Source organism: Megascapheus bottae, chromosome 7, assembly GCF_031878675.1.
Source record: "Megascapheus bottae isolate mThoBot1 chromosome 7, mThoBot2.hap1, whole genome shotgun sequence".
NCBI lineage: Eukaryota > Metazoa > Chordata > Mammalia > Rodentia > Geomyidae > Megascapheus > Megascapheus bottae.
The window spans coordinates 21,671,589-21,678,993 of record NC_143515.1 but is presented as its reverse complement, the minus strand read 5'-3'; the positions used below and the strand labels follow the sequence as shown (position 1 = coordinate 21,678,993).

At 43.7% G+C, this 7,405-nt stretch overlaps 1 pseudogene; it reads right to left on the bottom strand.

Annotated features, from left to right (window-relative positions):
* Positions 1-353: 353 nt before the first annotated feature.
* LOC150060406 (immunoglobulin kappa variable 1-6 pseudogene) lies at positions 354-1,071 on the bottom strand (annotated as a pseudogene).
* Positions 1,072-7,405: the final 6,334 nt, after the last annotated feature.

The window sequence follows — 7,405 nt, the reverse complement described above, 5'->3', positions numbered from 1 at the left end:
ATTGGAGGGTCACATGTCAGGATCTACAATTGAGGGCATTGGCACCCAGCCCTGGGTTTCTAATCAGTGTAAGGACCTCGGTGAGGAGGCCTCCAGTTTCACAGATCTGGGGTCTGAGGGAACTCCAGAGGGCGCTGCATTTCTGTGTTGAAATATACTGTCATATACTCCCAGTATTGGAATGGCAATTAGAATACATTTCTTTTTATTTTTCCCGAAGCTTAGGACCTTATTCAAATCATGTATTCAAATGGAATACATTTCTTGCATTAAGAAATAACCAACTTAGATCAGCTAGATCTTTCTTCTTTCCAAATGAATCCCATTTAATGCTCTGACAGACTACTTCCCTGTTATGATTTGTGTCCTCTATTGAAACAGGAAAGGCATTGGCATGTTTCTACTGTTGAAGACAGAGAGCTAGAAGGGAGAGAATTCTGCCCACATGCATCTACCAGAATCTTCAAGTGATCCTTCAAGATGAATCTGAGAAGCTGTGTCAGCAGGTGGAGGCAGCAGGAGGAGCAGCTGGGGCAGCCCAGACTCTCACTTCTGTGTTCCTGGGAGGTTTTTGTTATGACTTGTATCACTGTGGGTGGAAAGTTATCATACTGCAGACAGTAATAAGTGGCAGCATCTTCAGGCTGCAGGCTGCTGATGGTGAGAGAGTAATCTGACCCAGATCCACTGCCACTGAACCTGGATGGGACCCCAGATGCCAAATTGGATGTGTAATAGATCAGGAGCTTAGGAGCTTTCCCTGGTGTCTGCTGATACCAGTGTAAGTTCTTGTGAATGTCCTGACTGGCCTTGCAATTGAGGGTGACTCTGTCTCCTGGAGATGCAGACAGAGAGGTTGGAGACTGGGTCATCTGGATAGCACATCTTGAACCTGTCAGTGGACATACAAAAAAAAACAATCAATCTCCTTGCTATGGTACAAGAGGTTTTCCTGAAGTTCTAGACAGCCCTTGATGTCCTAGGCTGAGTTAAGGCCTAGCAATGACCTTCCTTACCTGGGAGGCAGAGCAGCAGGAGCCCCAGGAGCTGAGCAGGGGTCCTCATGTCCATGCTGTGTGCTGACTGGACTGACTGCTGCCCAGGGTGTGGGCAGACTCTGAAGAAGTGCTCAGGGCAGGGGGCTGAGCTCTGGGCACATGCAAATGAGTAGAGGTTGGGCAGGGCTTGGCACAGCTGCAGGCTTGGCTATCCTCATTGAGTTACCACAGGCCTTGTGTCCACAGGTATCCACACCAGAGGAGAGACACATACATTTGCCTGCAGAAAACGGAGACCACTGGATAGGAGAAGAAATCCTTTAAGACTGCTTTACAAACCACTGGTGTACAGAAGCAACTCGTAAAAGGGTATTTTATAAATGTATGGAAACACATTCTTGTTTCTTCATAGATCTTCTATTCAGTCAGTAGTGATCAGTGGTTGAAAACATCACCTTCTGCTCTTCTATTCAAGTGCTTATCACATTGAAAATTTTTATCCTTCCTTTTTTCATTCTTTCTTTCCTTTTTCTTTTTTCTCTCTACCTCCTAACCTCTTCCACTCTCATTCTTTCTTTCTTCTTCCTGCTTTTCTTTCCCTCCTCTTCTCTTTCTTTCTTTCTTTCTCTCTGTCTTTTTTTCTCTTCCTCCCTTCCTTTTTTTCTTTCCTGTCTTGATTTTATTTGAGATTTATCCTTGAATCTTTGAGTGGGATCTGGATGGTATTTGGTTTTTGTCCCAAGATGAATACTGTGCCACATGAGACAAGCTTTCATCTCTGGGTTTTGGTGGCTAATTGACGAAAGAATCCCATGCTGTTTCTTTTACAGGCTTTCATTGAACGCCCAGTCTCACGCCTAACATTCCTGAGTTTGTAAGTATATAGGTATTACCCATCAGCATGTCACTAAAATTTAAATCTTTCATTTCTGTGTGGTGTGTGTGCGTGTGTGTGTGTGTGTGTGTGTGTGTGTGTGTGTGTGTGTGAAAGAGGGGGGAGAGAGAGAGACAGAGACAGAGGGAGAGAGAGAGAGAGAGAGAGAGAGAGAGAGAGAGAGAGAGAGAGAGAGAGAGAGAGAGAGAGAGAGAGAGAGAGAGAGGAGAGGGGGAGAGAGAGAGAGAGGAGAGGGGGAGAGGGAGAGAGAGAGGAGAGGGGGAGAGGGAGAGAGAGAGAGGAGAGGGGGAGAGGGACAGGAGAGGGGGAGAGGGAGAGAGATCCAATATTGACCAGTATTGACCTCTTCTCAAGCCAGGAAAAGTGTCTTGAAGAAACATCTTGGATCTGGATTGAATATAGATAGAAATTTGATCACTCAGATATTGTTTCATGGCTTTCCTTGGCCACCCAGCCAAAGAGGAGAAATCTTTACCTTCATCATGTACACTTGAGTATAGGAATTCTGAGAATCTCAGTGATTCATCACAGTGCATCTAAGTAGGGTGAAGAAAGCAGATGCTGTTGACACCTTATTGTGGTTAGGTTAGATGACTACAGAGTCATTTTTCTAATTATTCATGTAGTTTCAGCCAATGAGGCAGACTTAAAATTTCTTCACTGGAATGACCTGGAGAGATTTGGGTCAGGATCCTCTGTCCAGGGCTGACATTCTTGCTCTGGGCTCCTTAAGAAGCGGTCACTTTCCAGGGTGATGGTGCTGAGAACCTGGAGGTGACAAAGGCCCTGCCCTGTGGTAGCCTTGTCTGCAGTGGAGGAAAATGTTCCTCAATCCCCTGGGTTGAGCCCAGCCCGAAGGCCATGAGCAGGTGGGGAGACTGAGCCATCAGGAGCTCAGAGTTTGCCTGCCCTGTGTGGCTGGCTGACTTCCCACCAACCACGAGGAAAGCCAGCAAATGTCCCTCATCCACAGTCTCCTGTCAGCCAGTATGGCTTCTTCTCACACACACAAGGAGGACATGTGGATTTAGTGCATAAACTTTACATCTATTGTGCGTTTTGCTTCTGGATGAAGATTCTGAAAAACAGGTTCTGTGATAGCACTAAAATTCCAAGTCTTTGCATCGCCCATTTCTTCCACATACACTCAATTATCTCAGACTGGAACCCCTTGGAAGGTGAGGTCTTTAGCGTGTTCTGTCCTGCTGAGGAGTCACAAGGCCAAGTAATGCTGGCTGTTCACACAAGGCTTGTTGCACCTCAGAGGCAGCTCTTGTTCTCTCTCATCTGGGTCCACCCTTGAAGTGGACTTCTTACTCCATTCCCAGAATCCTGGTGAAAAGAGGTACCAGTGTCAGGGTGTGCTTGTTCCAGGTCAAATGAAGTAGAAAATAGTCAGAGACACACAGAACCATGCAGCCTGAGCAGTGTCTCAGGCACAGGGGCACTAAGATAACTGTGCAGAAACCTTGACAGTCTTCCACCATGCCTATCAAGATTGGGACTCTGGGCTTTGTGATTGTGAGGTTGGCTTGTCATCTGATGGGAGGATTGGGACTTAACCAGGTGTAGTATTTTCAGTGTGGAATCCCACTGTCTAGACTGTGAATCTTTCTGCCAATATTTACAGAACTAGAACTATTTCATCTGTTTCAAGGACAGGCTCGATAGTAAAGTCAAATGAGTCCTTTCCTCAGACTTTTCATTGCATTATAAAAAACCTATAGGTCTATCATGAATCCTGAGAATTGAATGGCCACAGGGTGATTGCTGGCTTAGGATGTGTGTTCCCTATGAGATGCCAAATATATGATTTTGGTGAAGAGGAGGAGTCCTGAGTACCACTAAAGGATACAGTGATGGGCTGAGGGCTCTGCTTCAAGTCTTACAATCAACCTCATGTTCTGCATAACAGAAACCATTCTGCCCCTACTGCTTCATGGTGCTGACAAAGAGAATCAATTATGTGGGGAACAGAGGCACACCTTTACTGTCAACACTACCCCCTTTCCTTAAAGGCTGTCGTAACTGCCTGACTCCCATGTGGAATAACTGCAGCAAATGCTTTGACTTGCATTGACCTTGGAGGTTGCAATATTAGGAGTGCCACAGTGGGACTGAAGACTGGCGAAGTCCTAGTTCCAGCCAAATTTTGTGATTTTTTTTCCCCAGTAGTAGGTCTTGTTTCTGTCACTTCCATTAACTTATTTGACAAACTTTTTAAAAAGAGTGTGGCAAGAGTTCAGAAAAAGGAAGGAATGCTACTTAATAGACCTTAGAAAGGACCATTTGGGGGCTGGAAGTGTGGCTTAGTGGTAGAGTACTTACCTAGAATGCACAAAGCCCTGGGTTCTTAAGTAACACATACACACAAAAAGCCGGAAATGGTGCTGTTGTTCAAGTGATAGAGCATTAGCCCTAAACACAGAAAGGCCAGGGACAGTGCCCAGGCCAGAGTTCAAACCCCAATACTGGCCCCCCATAAAAGAGCCATTTGGGAAGAGCAAAGGCATAATTAACTTCTCAAGCTTGTGGTTAAATTGAAGATGGACTAGGTTTGTGGAAAGCTCCCAGAAGCAGATCATGAAAGGTCTACACTAAGGAGAAAAGGAAAGACTGGAAATCAAATTCAATGTTTTGTAGAATTATGTCTCCTATTTTGGCATTTTGATAATATTTGGCATAAGTTGGACATAAGGGGTTCTAACTGCAAGCCCAATCACTTTGATTGAGAGATAGGGAAGATGATAATTTGAGAACAATGTGTGAGAGATTCGCACCATGAACATGAAGTTTTGTCTCAGAGCAGTGTATCTTCCCAAGATACAATCGGAACATCTCAGGAATTGGTTAAGTCCCATGGGAAGCATGGAATATTATGGAAATGTGAACACCAGTGGAAAACTTCCCATTGAGAAAAGATCTTCTCTGGGCTACAAGCTCTGAGAGGGATATTTGGAAAAGTCATTTCATTGGGATTATTTTCACCAGAATTTCATTTGTAGGCAACGTTGGGCTACGTGGAGACCAGCAGAATAGAAGAGAAAACCCAGCAATAAAGCCACATAACTACAGCCATCTGATTTTTCTATTGTCCAAACATATGCTGGACGGGGCCAGGAGTTTGGCCTAGTGGTAGAGTGCTTGCCTAGCATGCACGAAGACCCAGGTTCGATTCCTTGGTACCACATGCTTAGAAAAAACCAGAAATGGTGCTGAGGCTCAAGTGGTAGATCTCTAACCTTGAGAAAGTCCAAGGACAGTGCTCAGGCCCTGAGTTCAAGCCCATGACTGGCAAAAAAACCTCATATGCTGGAGAAGAGGGTCTCTTTATAAATTGGTGATAAGCAAACTCTGTATGTACACCTAGAAGACTGACTAATCTCACCATTACAAAACTCAATGCAAAATGTATTAAAGGTATTAAGGTGAGATATGAAAATTTGAACCTACTAGGGGCAAATCTCTTGACGGTAAGGGAACAGATAATTATTTAAAAACAGGATTCCTGTTACCCAGGAAATATGGCCAAGAAATGACTGCATCAAATTTAAATGTTTCTGCACATCAGTAGGAAAATATGCATATATGTATATGTGTGTTGTATACATATATACACCTATATCTGTGCCAGTACTGGGACATAAACTCAGGGCTTGGACACTGTCACCAATTTTCATTTTTGCTCAAGGTAGAACTCTGCTTCTGGGTTTTTGGTAGTTAATTGGAGAGAAGAGTCCCACAGGCTTTCCTTGGGATGTTTGCTTGCAACCTCCATCCTCAGATTTCATCCTCCAGAGTAGCTAGGGGTAAGTAAGACCTTGAGTTATCAGCACACAGAAGGAAAACAATTCTTAAACCACCTAATTCATTTTCCATTTTTATGGTATTGTTTTGTATCTCATTTGTTTTATTTAAAAAGTTCAAGTGTTTGCTGCTGCATTTGTGCTGAGCATAAACAACATGTGATGTTTCACACAATTTCCAGTGCTTCCCTTGTGACATAATGAAATCTTTTTTTTTGGTCAAATCATTTTGGATTTGAAAATCAAATTTAAGGAATTGTATTGCCATCACTTAGGTAGAATATTTGTAAGAGTTTTGGGAATAGACCACCATAGGCTATCAGTTATCTCAACCCATCTTTCTCATCATTATGATTGCTTGTGGAAACTCATTTCTGAAATCCCTTTTCCTTCTCTGGATTCTTGTAGAGTTGTGTCATTGAAGGACTTTCTATGAGATTTGGAAAACAGGGGAGAATTGTTTATTTCTTGACATAAGCAGGCTGACACCTGAAAGAAGGGAGGTCTGAAGAATTCCCCAGAAAAGTTGTTGGGGCGGGTGAGAGTACCATTAGCCCAACTTGGCTTTTTTTCAGAGGGTAAAGAATCACAGAATTTTGTGGCAAAATTCTAAAAGAGCTTCACAAAACAGGAGAATCCCATTTGCTTAGTTCCAAGTCCTCTGGTTACCTCACAAGTTAAGAAGCTTAGTGATTAGACTCATTTCTTTTATTACAAAAATTCCTGCTTGATGCCTGTGACTCACGCTTGTAATCCTAGAATCATAGCTATTCAAGAAGCTGAGATGAGGATTGTGGATCAAAGCCAGCCTGAGCAGGAAAGACCTTGAGATGGGTTCTTTTTTAAAATTATTATCAGGGTGATGTATAGATGTAGGAGAGTGAGTACATTACTTTTTTTTTTGCCAGTCCTGCTGCTTGAACTCAGTGCCTGAGCACAGTCCTTCGACTTTCTCAAGGCTAGAGCTCTACCACTTGAGCCACAGCACCACTTCTGGCTTTTTCTACATATGTGGCACTGAGGCGTTAAACCCAGCTTTTCATGAATACCAGACAAGCATTCTTACCACTAGGGCAAACTCCCAGTACATTACTTCTTGGGCATTGTTACCCCTTCCCACATTATTCTCCCACTTTCCTTCCTTCACCCCTTTCCCAAGTTGTAAAGTTGTAAAATTCATTTTAGCTGGATGATTTTGTTACTGTGTGAAACCCAAATGATGCTTTATATGACTGGGTAAGTGGTCATGCATGTGCTTCTGGGGTAAATGAGGAGAAAAGAGACAGAGATACAGGAGAGCATTTGTCACCATTTCAGTCAAAAGCTTGCAGTAGCCAGGAGCTGATAGCTTACACTTATAATCCTAGCTACACAGGAGGCTGAGATCTGAGGATCACAGTTCAAAGCCAGACAGGGCAGAAAAGTTGCTGTGAGACTCTTATCTCCAATTAACCACTCAAAACCAGAAGTGGAGCTGTGGATCAGTTAGTACTGTGCTAGCTTTGAGCACCAAGTGGATTAGCGACAGTGCCCAACCGCTGAGTTCAAGCCCTATAACTAATGAACAGAAAAAGAAAAAGGCTTGCAGGGATGTTTATAGCCAGACTGCATGTGAGAAGCTGTGTCAGCAAGTGGAAGCAGCAGGAGGAGCAGCTGGGGCAGCCCAGACTCTCACTTCTGCTTCCCTGGGAGGTTTATGTTATGAC